The sequence below is a fragment of the Corvus cornix genome, chromosome 4, assembly GCF_000738735.6.
Source record: "Corvus cornix cornix isolate S_Up_H32 chromosome 4, ASM73873v5, whole genome shotgun sequence".
Classification (NCBI taxonomy): domain Eukaryota; kingdom Metazoa; phylum Chordata; class Aves; order Passeriformes; family Corvidae; genus Corvus; species Corvus cornix.
This window is the reverse complement of record NC_046334.1, coordinates 21,666,181-21,681,416: the sequence shown is the minus strand read 5'-3', so window position 1 is coordinate 21,681,416 and position 15,236 is coordinate 21,666,181. Positions and strand designations below refer to the sequence as shown.

Here is a 15,236-nt window from a genome sequence, read left to right as displayed (position 1 = left end):
GCTTGTGGCATGGAGCACAATATATGTTCTATTCTTAGTTGAGATGTCAATGTTTTAATCAAGGCCAAGATGACTGCAGTAAACAAGCATCATATCAAGCAATATTTTTTGAGATAGCCTGAGAAAGAAACTTAATCTAAAATCCTGACTAGTCCTAATTAATCATGTAAACAATAAATGCAGCTATATGTTGTAAACCATACAATTTTGCTACTAATTCCCAGTGTGGAGTCAGATAAAGTTATTTACTTGTTTCAAAAGGCCAGCAAATACAACATTCCTCTTTTTGCAGTGCTGATTATTTTATGCATGTATATCACACTGATTTAAGGTGCTCAGAGGCCCTGTTTCAGAAAAGAACAAGGCAAAAACTGCTTCCAAGGCTTGCTAAAAGCTGGTCAGTATCTTTTAGGAGTCATGGAGCCTGTCATAGGTTAGCAAGCATAGTCCCGGAAGGGATGTCCTTGCTAAGGGGTGCTTACACCTTCCTCTGGGACCCAACAGAGCCTATCAGCTGGCCAGTTTGAATATGGACAATTCTTTGAGCCACTTAAAGTTGTGGCCGCCTCTGTGATCTACACTTAAGAATAGGCAAACTCCCCCTCCAAGCTCTCTCTCGTTTCCGGCGCTGGGACAGGTGGCTGCGGGCCCCGTGTGGGGGCCAGTGGGCCCGGCCAGGCCATCCTGGAGCCATGGACCTGTTCCAGCCATGGAACCCCCCCACTGCCTTGCCGTGGGCAGCTGGAGCGGCTCGGCTCTCCCCCCTCTCCACTGCGATAAGAAAAATTCAACATTCCAGCTGCAAAGCTGCAAGGCCGAGGTGAGATTAACCCTTTTTATTGCTGTGAAGGGCTGAAAACCTGAGGGAAGAGAGAGAGGAGATGCTTAAAGCTGAAATTCTCTTGTGAAGCTATGATATATCAGAGTATCCTGTTGTAATTTCATGAAGATATGGGGGGGGGAGTGTTCAACTCGTGAGCAGAAGCACCTGCGCTGAGATAGGCAGATGCTGACGCAGCTGTAATTTCATGAGAAGTTTGGACAGGGAGAGATGGACCAGATGAGGACTTTTGCTCCAAATGGGAAAGGAGAAAACCTCAGTCCCTAGAGATGCTCCCAGAGATAGTCCTAACGATGAAGATGAGGAAGACCCTTTGCTCCCAGGGAAGGAGAAGGGCCTCTGTTTTTTTGTTTCTGAACGGCTCAACCTTAAAATTGTACCCCAAAATCTTCAAGAATGGACCCTCGAAAGCAGTTGCAGGAAAAGCTGCAAGTCGGGGGAAGGGACTCGCAGGCAGAGAGACTCCTCTTCCTAAATGGACTGAACAATATTTGGAAGTGGGCGGCTGGCTCGTTGTGATAATGTTTTCATAGCATGAGCAAGAAGAGACTTCTCTTTCTAAATGGACTGAACAAGGTTATTATGGAAGTGGTAACAGACTGAACATCTTAAGGGTTGTCTTTCTACATTGTCAGTGGGAGAAGGGAGGAAGGTCAGGGGAGGAGGAGAGTTCTGAAGGTGGTATAATTTTTTCTTCTTTTAGGTCTGTTAATAAACTTCTTTATATTCTTTCAAGTTTGGTGCCTGCTTTGCATTTCTCCTAATTCTTATCTCACAGAAGATAAACAGTAATGAGTATTTTGGACCAAACCACTACACTAAATTGGTGTTTCCACCTGGTTACAAACCCAACCCACTACAGAGCCCTTGGCAACAGCGCTTACATCAAACCTTGTGCTATGGTCAGGAAATCAGCAAACTAACTTTAGAGGGCTTAAACAAAGATAAAGGGCACCACTGTTATCTCATTCATAAACCAGAAATGAGTCACCTGCATTGACATAATTAATATTTGTTTACATTGAGTTGTTGACTTCAATTCTTTTTAATCTGAATTATTAGCTCCAGCACATGAAAAACAACAGGAAATAATACGTATATTGCCTTAACCATGATAAAAGCATTTTTTCCTCTCACTGGGTAGTTGTTTGGTCAAGCACAGAAGTTATTCTTGCTGTAATAAATTGGTATTACCACTTCCAAGAAATGGTCACACTCCTTGTGCTGTCTGCTGTCACTTCTAAATTCCACTCTGCAATTTAGCTGGCCACTTGCTCTCACTAAATGTGAAGAAAACTAACCCCAAAAAATGAAGTTTATCATGAGTTTAACTGCAATTACATTCTATTTGATTTTCCTCCCTTTAGTCAGCCATGTCTTTGTGAATCTCATTTTCCAGAAACCTAAACAATCTATTTTGGCTTCATAATTTTTCCACATTGCCACAATGATTTTTTTTTTAAGTACCTGTATAATGTGTGTGCTTACTTTGTAGAGGCATGGCCATCCTTAAATGAGGACAGTGGAAAATTCCTACCATGTCCTGGAGATTCACAAGCTCTACTTGCAGCCAGGGAACTGGATTCCTGCTCAAGGACAGTACTAGTGTTAGTCAGGCAAGTAGCCTAGCAACAGGAAAGTAGTAAGATGAGTATCTGCATCTTTAGGGAATGTACAACATGCTTTTTAAATTTTGAAACACTTCTGAAAGCCAATTTGCCCTGCTGCTGGAGATCATTAAGGACATTGTTAGTAAGGCTGACTGAATGAATGGTGGGGCTTTGGTTCATTTCTAGAACAAAGAAGTATTTTCCTAAACTCAGAGACAAAATTAGAATTTTCAAATTGTATCTTGTTGGACAAGAAAAGTTGGGATTTTCTTCTGAGAAAAACCAAAAATATCCCAATCTTCTAACTCTTCCCAGCATCAGAAGTGAAATCTCAATGCAAAACACAGGCAGTATGTACTTTTCACTCAAATTTTTCCAACTCTCTACATTTCATAAAGAAAGCTTAGTGAATGAGAATCCCTTTGAGCCACATCCTTGGCTTCTTCCTGACAGAAGGGATGTCACACCAGATGCATTTCTTAAGAAGTCAACTACTCTCCTACAAAGACAGGATGAAAAAGTTGGGGTTGTTCAGCCTGGGGAAGATAAGGCTTCTGATAGCAGACTTCCAGTACCTAAAGAGAGCCTACAAGAAAGCTACTACAAAGGCATGTAGTAACAGGATGAGGAGTAAATAGCTTTAAATTGAAAGAGGTAGATAAAATACTAGGAAGAAATTCTGTACTGCAGGGGTGGTGAGACACTGGAACAGGTTGCACAGAGAAGTTGTGGATGCTTCATCCCTGAAAGTGTTCAAGGCCAGGCTGAATGAAGCTCTGAGCAACCTGGTGTAGTGGAAGATGTCCCTGCTCGTGGCAGACGAGTTGGAAGAGATGATCTTTAAGGTTCATTTCAGCCCAAACCATTCGGATTCTATGAATCTATGATAGGTGAAAGCTGCTTCTCAGTCTCTGAAGAGCAGTATGTGCTTGGAGGGAATGGCCCCACCCTCACTGAAGAGAAAGCCCAAATGTATGACAAGCAGTAAGGAAGAGAGATGGGTGAGAACCAGCTAAGGAAAAAGGATTGGAATCAGTAAAAACAAGATTCTGTTCTAGAAAAAGCTATTATCTCTTGCACTTTGAAGCAGTAGTGGCAGCTAATTCTTAGATCACAGCCCAAGATAACAAACCTCCCTCCAATCCAAAAGGGAAGGTGACTTATTGCTTCTGTCTTGACAGCATCCATGGTATTTTTACCTGGTGCTGCCTTTAAGCATAGATGCTGTCTTGAACCAGCACAGATAACGGGTTCAGCTTCAGGGCAACAGAATTATTTCTGTTCTGATAAAAGCCTGGCACTCCTACATCTGAGGTTTACGAATGCCTCATGTCTACCACTGGATGCTTCAGGGATTGTGGAGACAGCAGGTTGCACCATTTGCATCAGGGATGTCTCAGTAACGTCATGCTGTTACTACCTGAGGGACGTCTTGGTTCTTTGTTTAGCAAAGAATCTGTTCTATGACTTCATTAAAATCCAGGAGGATAAAATTAAGTTTGCTGAGGATTTAGTGAAGCTGTGCTGCTTCTCAAACAAGCAACTGTAAAGAGCCACATACTGCTTCCACTGCCAGTGCTGTGTTTAAGTCTTCTGCTCTTGATCCAGCTCTCACAACTTGCACATCATTGATTATCTGTTCCGTGGCTGTCACTCAGCAGCTCTTACATGCCAGATCGGTGTGCCTGCAGCTCCTGACACAGCAGAAGACTGCCTTCTGCATTTTGGTGAAAGAGGTGCTGCAGTGGATCTCATGGCTGAGAGAAGCTCAGTCATGTGAAGTTGAGTAGGGAGAAGCTAGGTAGAAAGTGAAGTCTTCTACACAGAGAAATGCCTCATGTCAACATGTACTTCTTTGTACATCCAATAAGTACATGTTCAGTTGTGGGCTCTTATGACTCCTGATGTGAAAAAAGTGAAAAATCTGCGAAGTTTTTGAACTATGTTAATAAAATCATGAAAGGCAGCGTTAGTGGGAAAATTAACTCTGCTGAACTTCCTGCCTGCTTGCTTGTCTCATGAGCTAACACTTTATAGCGCGTGTTTGCCATGATTGTTTTGTAGGACCCTATGGCATAACTACTCTGGGGTGGTTTTCTGTACCTACACAGATCACAAAATCGTTGCAATGCTTCTAGCTCTGCAGTGGAAAGGGTCCAAAATCCAGGAGAATGACTACCTGTCCCTACCAGGGAGTGGCATGGCTTTGTGAGAGTTGCTGATGAAATGCATAATGGGTTGGGGCACTGCCTAATCTCTTCCCAGTTTATGTGGCCAAATGAAGTCCAGTAGAGGTGAAGGGACCAAGATTTTTATCTCTACTTGGGAATAGGGATGAGTAAATACATCCTCTCCAGATCTAAAAATAATCAAGCACAGTCCCTTAGTAACTTGTGTATCTAGACTCGAGAAAAGCAATTGAATGTACTGTTAGACTAAAGGAAGATGCCCTAAACTCCTGTTCCCCACAAGTATCGTTACTTCCTGAACTTGAAATAGCCAACTGAGCTTTATGACCCTTTTTAGATCAATTATTTGTCTATAGAAAAACGACATTTTTCTGTTATTAGGGTTCATTTTGCAGAATTTCCACAATAGTTCCTTTACTGAATAAGCTTGTGGGAGAAGGAAACCTGCTTATTTTTCTCTTTCTAGAATGTCCCATACAAAGAACATGCTTGTGAGCAACCATCTGCTGTGATATTCCAATACAACTAATTCAGGTCTTAAATCTTTTTTTAAGTCAAAGATACTGGTACTTGAAGAAGTACAACTGTATAAGATGGGGCTCTTTTTAATTCATTTTTCTTTTTGGCAGAGTGGAGCTCAACTTATATAAACTGTGTTTTCCAGTCCATTTGGATGTTGGAGAACAAACCAAGGCTTTGTGGCAATGAGTTAGATTCAAGGCCTGATGGCTATCTCTTAAAACAACAGTGGCACAGACCCACAGACTCCTGTGCTAGCAGATGGAGACAGAAGTTCAAGAGCTATTATCATCTGTTTCACCCATGAAAAATGCAATATACTCTTCTCCTGGATGAGGCACAGGCACCATATGAAGAGGCACTGTATCAGCAATCAAACCCTGAAAAGTTAAAATACATCTGCAACTGACTGAGCTAAGCCAAGTGTCAAACAACATGGGTACACCAAGGAATAAACACACCTGATAACAAAATTTACAGCATCAAATCAAACCAAAAAAACAAAGCCAATTTAAACTGGGAATTTGAAACGAAGCTAATCTGCAAAAGTGAGGTAAAGCAAAACAATCCACTCTGTTCTTGTTCTCATTAGACAAAATATTCACCAAATGTGATGCTATTTAATCACAATACTGAACTTGATCGTATCAGTACTTTTTAAAAATAAATGGAGTTTATCAACCTTATTCTCTTGCAAACTTTGTTCATTGGAAACTACTGGAATACTAATCCTTGTTGTTATTTCAGGTAGTCGGTCTGAGCACTACAGCTTGATCTGTGGCCGCTGAGTTGCACAAGATGACTTTTCTGGACACGGAATGAATCTGCATGCAGCCTTGCAAGTCAGAGACTTACAATCCAGCACATCTCAATAACTTGACATCAGTGTTTTAAACAATTCTCCTAGTTCACCCTTGTCTGAACTAACTACTGCTATTGATTAGCAAGCATGTTTAATATTCTTTTGAAATGAAAATAAATGAGGCAGTTCAAGAAATAAAGCAATTTCATGCCATGATGACATTGGAAATAAGAAAAAAAATCTAATTATGTGTGTGACTGTGAGAGAAGGTATGTCAGCAGCCTTGACATGCTCGAATATATCATAAAGCAAGCCCTTCTAGTCTTAGCTCATCATGCAAATGCAGACATGAAGAATGAGACTGTAAATTATTGACTGAAGAACTTCATGACTTACACCAGGTCTGATCAGAGTTACTAACTCACAGGTTTTGCAGGTTAAACTCTTTTATACTGATCACTGCATGTCATTTATCATGTTTACAATGGGGTAACATTGAAAATTCATATTTACTCTATGATCAGGTATAACTACCAGAACATTATTACAACATCTGTATGTTTTCCATCCCATTCCTGTTCAGATGGTTATTTCTATCTAAATGCAGTATCATGCACTTACAGAAATAGCATTATTTTGTTTTCAGATCACATCTCCTATTTGTAAAGATATTTTTGGAAGTAAACCCTTTAGAAAATTTTGACGGGTTTCCTAGGATGGTGTCAGCAGCACCTGTGAGAAGCATACTCACATACTCTATTTCTTCACTTGTGCCATTAAGAAAAATATTGAATAGCACTGGAATCTGAAGAGATACTACTGAGCTTCCACCCATTTTGACAGTGAAAGGTGGGTAACTCCTGTCTGGGAGCAGTTTTCTGGCCAGGTTTACACAGGGACCTTAGAAAAGATTGAAAAAGATTAGGATTATCAAACAATTTACAGTAACATTATGTGAGAGAAATCCCCTAGGGAATATTAGGGGGTTTTATCTGATGCTTTTTCATGCACAAAAGCCCTGTCAGCATCCCATAGCATAACAGAATAATTAGGGTGCTTTTCATTCTCACAGATATCGGGTGTTAATCTTCTCCTTCTTATATTCTAGGCAAATACAGATAGTTGGGGGGTTTGCCCTTTCAAAATTCACAGATGCAGAACATGCCATGCGATGGAGAAACATTGTTCCTTTTAAACCCACAGTTATTGTCCCACACACATAGGACACAGATAAGTGCACAAAAGTACGTGTTCATAGTTCAGGTTAGTTGTGTAATTTGCATATTCTTCTGATAATGAAAAAACTGCAGCTTGCCTAATTAATGTAATAGAGGTAAATCATTACTGATTCCAAAACATTATTCCCCTCCATGATGGATTTAAGTAATTTTTGTGGTCTTGAGCAATTTATTGAATTTGAAAATTGTTAAAAATATTTCATACACTTCAAGCATGAAATGCTAATTTTGGCCTGGACTTCAGTTTAGCTATTGTCCTTTCATTTAATGTTGGGTATGCAGTAGGATTCTAATTTATATGTCTTCTCGGTGTGGAAAATTTTTCTTTCTTTTCATAAGGACATCTGAAACACTTATTTTAAATTAACATGTGTTAAAATCTCACCATAAAAACAAAAATGCAAAACATATGTGCTTACTAAGATGCAAAGATTTCTTAGAGTTGCTCTTCCATGCAGATTATAAGGTAACAATGGTGTAATAAATCAGTGAAGAATAAGTCCATTGATGATTTACATAAATATTTGGCCTTAAGCATTCTGATCAAGTGATATCATCCTGATTATCCACGTCTGATCACCTGAAGGTAACAAGATTACTAATTAATGCAGTCTTCTTCTAAGCTCCTACACTATGTTTCTAGTCCTGAATATCTGAGTAGGAAGCATACTAGCAGGTCTTCACTCAGTCTTTATTCAATGTTTTTATTCATAATGTCATCCACATTTGGCACAGAAAGCAGATGGATAGATAACAGGAAATTTAAAAACCTGCTATGGCTTTCTTTCCTGGTGCCAGCTGGGTTTCTTCAAAACAAGCGTCTTTCTAGAAGCAGGTTAATTTCTTCTTTTTAAAGCTCTGCCATTTCCTTCCATTTGTAAAAAAACACAGCAGGTCCTAAACTAGTTCTTGACTATATATATAACATTAGCTTCCCAAGTTTTCTTGGAAAAGGCAATATTAATAAAATATATTGGAGGGATGATGTTTTTTGTCAAGAATCACAAGTGAATAAGTATCATAAAATATTGCCAAGTTATTAAAGTGAGGCTCTGAGGGGGAAAAAAAAGTCAGGTTTTAGAAAGAGTTTCTTTATGTTATAACATCAGGTAGCTGTATTTCTGAGGAAACAAAGGCAATAAAAAAAATCAATAATGGAACACATATTGCTTTTCCTTCCCTATATGGATTCACACCCACATTTTTCTTTATGCATCTATATAATTTTATTTGCATGAAATATTACTGGTAAAGAGGTGTAGATTTATAATTAGTTTCTTCCCAAAGAATATTACGCTTGTATTTCTTAACTAAATAAGTACAGGGTTAGCAATTTGAAATAATAATAAAGTCAGCAAAGAGAAAAAACAGCACATGAAAGCTTATCAGTATGATTGGCAAAGAAACCATGAGAGTTATGTAGTGGTGGAAATTCTTCAGAAGAGTCAAACAAGTACAGAAAATTGTGATGCAGAGAACCACTCCAATATTTAATGAAATGCATTGACAGCAACCTCTAATGATGAGAATTTGAACTGAAAAAGGTAATGAGTGTCGAGTTTAAATTTTTCTTTTTTTTACACAATTACTTTTGTTTCCTTGTCATAGACAGACCTTTAATATGACCAGGTCATGCCTTCTCAAAATAATTAGCAAAGCTGTGTGGTTATATTTTCCCTTTTGGGGAGCTTGTGCAGACATTGAAACTGCTTCTTTGACACTCCCAACAGCCTCCTCACCAGTGGCACCTCTCCACACTGCCCCTTCAGAGGACATAGGCTTCTTGCCAGTCTTGTGACTGAAGAGGTAGGTTCAGCACTGCTTGTTCATGATTTTATTTCCATCCTCATGGCAGATGTTCTACACTGCCTCAGAAAATTGCTTAATCTTCCTCTACTTCTGCTTTCTCCAAGGTGAACAGGAGTGGGTGGGAAGGGAAAACAGTAGCTACTTTTGCTGATAAAATACTTAGAATGTTACACATGAAAAGTATCATATGCAAAGTAAATAACTGCAATAAAGAAAGAATTACTATGAAGTTTTAAGCACTTGAAGTGCTGTGGGAAAATTTTGCCCCTGATTTTTAGATGCTATTCGTACTTGGATGGTTACTCTTTGGTTCATCATAAAGAGTTTTCTCATGTGTACAAATTTAAAGGACTGTTTTATAGATCATAAAAATATGTACTCAATTACTTCAAATAACACTTGGGGAACCACATGTAAATGGTGCATAAATTGCCCAATGAATCAAGACAAAGTCTCTTTCAAAATCAGGAATCAGGGGGTAACCAGCATCAACAAACACATACACGCTGTTGAGAAGGGGAAGCTTATTACTGCAGAATAGTTTTCATCTGTGCTGTAAATAAAACAGGGGCTTTAAACAAAGCCACTTCAAACATGCATCTGCAGCAATTCTATTATTAAAGCTGGTAGTGGCTCAGGGACAATCAATGCACTTTGCTTCAATACTGTTTTGATTTGCAATACAGTACATAGATTGTACAGTGCATAGATTTATGAAACAGCTTATTCTCCACTATAGCTGTTCCCAACAAGCTTACTTAAGCCCTATATATCATAAGCTCTAAATCAAAGGTTTGATATCGCAGAGCTCTAGTAAACTGACTCCATGAAGTTGTAATTCTCCTCTCGCCCTCTGCCGAGATGTGTATTGTCACTGCCAAGGCCTCTGTAATGCTTCTAAAATGCATTTGTAGAATAGGTTGTATTTATTATGATGCTGTTAAAAAACACCCTATCATTTGATTGAAGGCTCATTGGATTTTGTATTTTTCATTTTTACTTTTTGGCCCAAAAAATCTTAGATTCAAATCCTACTGAAATTCAGTGCAGAATTTTTTTCAGTTGATTTTAGTCACACATTCACAGTTCCAGGCTCAATAATGTACAAGCAGAGCATGACTTTTTGGGGCATTTTTATACCAAAGCCAATTTTAAAGCTTGTGCTAATTTATATGGAATATCCTAAGATCTTATATCCCAAATCTGGTTCCCACAACCTGACCCGTACAGAAGAAAGAGAAATACGAGTCCTCTTGCGGTATCTTACCTCAGATTAACTACATTACTCTATCAGTGCACATGGGAAATGCCAGCTGATGGAGAGAGCTAGATGTTGGTGGAGGGGCTGGTGAGAATCCATGTGGTTTGGCCCTCACTTCCTTTACCTACATATGCCATGGTCATGGGGACACGCTGTGGACAAAGGGAGACCTTTTCCCCATCTCAGGCATCATATCACTTCCCTGAAGCTGAGAACTACAGACGATGAGGGCCAAACTGCACGTAAAATTCTTCCTAATTTGCCTTTATGAAGCACCCTCTACAGGTGGAGAACAAAATACTTCTCAAATACTCAGTAGTATTCAAGGCTCTCCTAAGTGAGATCAGTGGAAGAGGCACACAAGATTTAAACAGTGGTCCTTAGTCACTGAGTTATTTGATGACTGTGCAAGGGGCACAGATTTTATGACATGCTTATAGGTTAACTGGTTGATGCTTCAATCTGGAGACCAAAGTACAGGAGAGAAGATCTACACTGTTTTGAGACAGGGGCTATTGATTTTATGTTCACTATTGCATTATCAGACTGCATTAGGAGCAAGGAAACAAGCATCTGATTATAAAAAGGAAATACAATTCAGTCAGTACAGAATGAAATAAATATCAGTTCTGTCATTCAACATCATTATAAACCATGCCAATCACTCCACACAGAGCAGAGGTCCTTAAACACAGTTTTGACTTCTTGACCATTTAAGATGGATAATTGCTTCTGAAGGGAAATGAGTCAACAAATGTGTATTTCATTGTCTACTTTAAATTATCAGCCTCCAGTTTACAAAGAGTATCTCACTGGACCTACTACTTCTAATAATGCAGTTCAAAATAATTCATATCTAGTTGGGGAAGGAAAAGCATTTTTTTCCTTAAGTAATGTCTCAACCTTTACTTCAATAATGTCTCAATACCTTGCACTTGAAAAGAAATGGATATGCACTATGCCAATTATGTCAGGAAATAGTGCTTTATATCACATTTTCTGGCCTGCCTCCTCGTGCACTTTTTATGCATGGAGCAAGTTCCTCATAAACAAAGCAAAGACAATTTATTTTCCTCCCTTAAACTTCTGCTTTTATCTCTACAAGGGCCTTTCATGATGTCTGTTTAACACAAGAGTGAGTAAGCAGTTTGGATACAGTTCATACCACACTGCTCAGGACCTCCTGAAGATAACTGGTACTTTCTCTCAACACCACTTTGTATCCAGATGCTGTCCAGCTGTTACATAAATAGTTCATTGCTTAGGACAAACACTCACAGAGGTTGTGATGCAAAAAGGTTAGATTTTGTGAACAGCATCAAAAAAACTGATAATAGAGCAGTTGTAGAAGTAGCAGAAATAAGAATCATATCAGTTCTATCTGATGTCAACATATTACAATCCTCCCTTTAAAATAGGACCAGCAAACAATGTGTTTTCCTGGCTACTTCACATAACATAAAGTACAGGTAATTCAAACACACAAGCAACTCTATCATCAGTTAAACAAGGCTGAATTCCGTTCTTTCATTCAGTTTGGGATACTGCATTTAATTCAGTGATATTTTCATTGATTTAAATACGCCATGTGTGAAATGTTGCTAATGCAAATCTCATCCACAAAACTTTAGACCTCATAAGGTCTAAGACATGGCTTTTAGGGTCAGGGTTTAAGTAGTTGACCTCTGTAAACCCTCTGCTGGGGTAAATTTAACCTTGAAAGTAATATTTTGTAACAGCCTCTTGGAAGAGAGTCATTTTTATATCCTTTGATCCCTATTTATGATACCTTAATTTAACCAGTGATGTTTATATAAAACAAAGATTTTTGACCTCTAAGAAATATTTTCTGCTGCATCTAATGACATTGCCTGACCACTGGCCAGGGGCTTTAGAGTCCAGAAGCTGCTCTCATTTTCAAGCCTCATATGTACCGACAAAACACTGTGGTGTTACTGTATACCTTCCATGAAGAAATTCGTGCTTTCCTGAGATTTGGAAGCTTAAATTGCTCCTCTGGTTAAAGAAGACAGCAGTGCTATCTTTATCTAGCTGTTGGATGCTTCATTCGATTGCCTGAGTCATTGGTGAAATAGCTTGAGGCTAGACAGGTATATTACTCTTTAGAAACAGATGGTGTTGCACACAGGAGATTTGAGAAACACATTCTTAACGCAGCAACAGATCTCTCTAAAATGAGCTGCCCAATTTATTATGGTTTATATAAAAAATTCTGCCATTACCCTCTATTACCACTCCCCACCCCCTATTAAAAGTACAGTATTTGGATACAGGCATCAACAGAAAGGAGTTTTATTTTCTGGGAAGCAACATCAACAGAAAAGAACAATAATTTTTTTTGAGTGCAGCAGGTATTTTGGCAAATTCGGAAAATTAATGTTGAAGAGAAATATTAGGTAAGGATGTTTTTGTCACTAGTGCCCAAAACACATAGTTTTCTGAAGAAAATGCAGTAGTTTGATATTATTTTTTTTATTAACAGCTTGGAGGTTGGGGCCAGAGGGAAGAGGTACAGAAAAGCAGCATTGTTGCAACCATTTCCTGATTATTATCTTGCTATTTCATCATCCAGCTATCTACCTGCACTTTTCTCAAGGAACAAATAAACAGCCAGCTATCTAGCTGCACTTTTCTCATGGTTTATTAAAGATATATCACTATTTCTTTCCAACCCTACCTATTTAAAAATAAATAAATGTGCATATGTCATTATTCCCTAGCACAGCTTTCAGTATTTCAGTCACAACATTTCTAATGCCAGCTCAGAAGTGTGAAATAAGCATCACATGGTCAAAACTGCTCTTTAGTTTTCTAAGAATAACAAAACTTCATTTTCAAAAGAACTTCAGAATCTGTGAGGTGCAAGAGAGGGCAAAGAAAACTACTATTCCTATACACTAGAATTTCAGTTTTCACTTTGGCTTTGAGGCTTCTAGATTTGGACACTTGTATTTGGTGAGAACTTTGGAGAGAAAAATCATTCTCCTACTTAGAAAAGTTTATGGTTTTGCCAGCACTAATTCCAGTTAGGGACTAAGTATTTGCTGGCTTTTTTTTTGGTTTATATTTTCCAAGAACTTGTAGTTTACAGATTGGCCATCTTTGTAAAGGATGAAAGAGGGAAAGTCCAAATACATAATAGCATACAATGTTTTGTTCCTCACTGTTGGTCAAACACAGAATTCAAACAAGTAACGGCAATGTATACAATTGCTATGGAAATGGAAGCGAAGACAGCATTTAATTACCTAGATAGCCACAGCAGGTGACATACCTCAGTAATTTTTTGCAGATCAAAGGGGAACAAAACCACCAATGCTGTAAGAGTTTTTATTTTCAAGCAAGGATATACTTGCCTGCTTATGGCTTTACCAGAACCTACCAGGTACTATCTGTCCTTCAGGGAAGAAAATATAAACAGCATTAAGAATTGCAGTAAGAACAGACTGACTCATCTTTTCCTTTACAAAATGGGGTGACATCACTCCTCCAGCTGCTCAGCATGGGGGAGGTCAGTTGGTGATAATCCTTGCCAAATGTGTCCAACAAGCACAGATGAGGAGTGGAGCTCTCACATCATAATAATCTTCTTCCCTCTGAGCTTGTGGATTCTCTTTCGGGTGAACACAGCATGGTCCAGGGCTTCACATAATTTCAGGGGATATGTCTAGCCAGGAGTAAACGGAGCCAGGCAGAAGCCACTCTTGGAGGCATTGTTCCATGGCAAACTAGTCAATAATCCACCAGAAAATCCATTGATGTAAATGCTGATTGGAGATGCTTTACTTTTAGCTTCTTGGCTTTGCTCACATCAATATGTGTGGTCATTGTGGGCATGCACACTGAGGGAGTAAACAATTTAAACTGGGCCACTAACTCTAACAACTGAATTTTTTTCAGCAGGGAAACAAGCCAGATCACAGCATGAGCTGTCCAGAACTCTCTGATTTTGTCCCAAAATTTGCAAGGAGATGATGAAGACTTTTTGCAGATTCTTAAGTCAGAAAGGCATATGGACGTGATTTGCGGCTCTTGACTACATTCAAGAATGTACAGCAAATCTCTTTCTCCCATGCTGTTAACAGGAAAGTGGCTAGATGAACCTTGATGCACAAAAGGCAGTGGGTATCAATCACGGTACTGTCAGATAATACATTACTTGTAGTGCAAGGGTTTAGAAAACTGGAGACTAAGTTCATCAAGAGGTTGCAAGAAGGAACAGTAACTACATGGACATCACTTTTTTTTTTTAAGTGCTTGACTAAGTTTCTGGAATGGAAGCACCCTAGATATGAAAATCATTACAGATACTTGTTCAAATTCCATTCAATTTCAGGAAAGTATTTCTATTGATTCTAATGGTTTTCACATCAAAGTCTTGAAATTGATTGATTTTTTTTTTTTTTTTTAAATGCAGTTGAACTCCTCATTCACAAGCCACTCACGTCTCCTCAATAGCCAGCTAAGTCTAAGCTATATTTACTGGGAAGTGTCCATGTTCAAGCTAAGCACAGAGCAAAGAGTGCAACAATAGGGAGAAGTAGTCAGAACAAAAAAGGGATGAGCTGTAAGTACACTTTATTTAAAATGTACAGTGACTGAGGGCCGCTTGACTGTATTGTTCCCATTCAGGGTTCAATCAAATAGGTACCATATTGTCAGCACAGGAAAAATAATCTGTAATCCACTAATAATATTCTGATGAATTTTAGATTACCTTCATTGTTCAATAATAGTCTGAACAAATAAGCAGAAAATAAAATCCTCTGTGGAAGGCACTAGTCAACGAAGGCAGTCTAGAGAGAGGGAAAATCTACAAGAATGTTCTCCAAGGACTTTTGATTAGTCAAGTGGTCTTTCATGACTTACAGAGGATTTTAAAACCTTTCAGTATAGGGAGTGAATAGTAAACATGTAGCTATAAATATGTGGGGAGGGTTTTTTCT

General features: G+C 38.7%; 1 long non-coding RNA gene across 2 annotated transcripts; it reads left to right on the top strand.

The window, feature by feature from the left end:
• Window positions 1-779: 779 nt before the first annotated feature.
• On the top strand, window positions 780-6,528 carry LOC109146271. Of its 2 annotated transcripts, none has more exons than XR_005601883.1 (2): window positions 780-820; window positions 5,907-6,528. It is a non-coding gene; the product is annotated as an uncharacterized LOC109146271 (long non-coding RNA). The 2 variants fall into 2 exon arrangements; XR_002048188.3 differs by lacking the exon at window positions 780-820 and adding an exon at window positions 3,208-5,712.
• The last annotated feature ends 8,708 nt before the right edge of the window (window positions 6,529-15,236 follow it).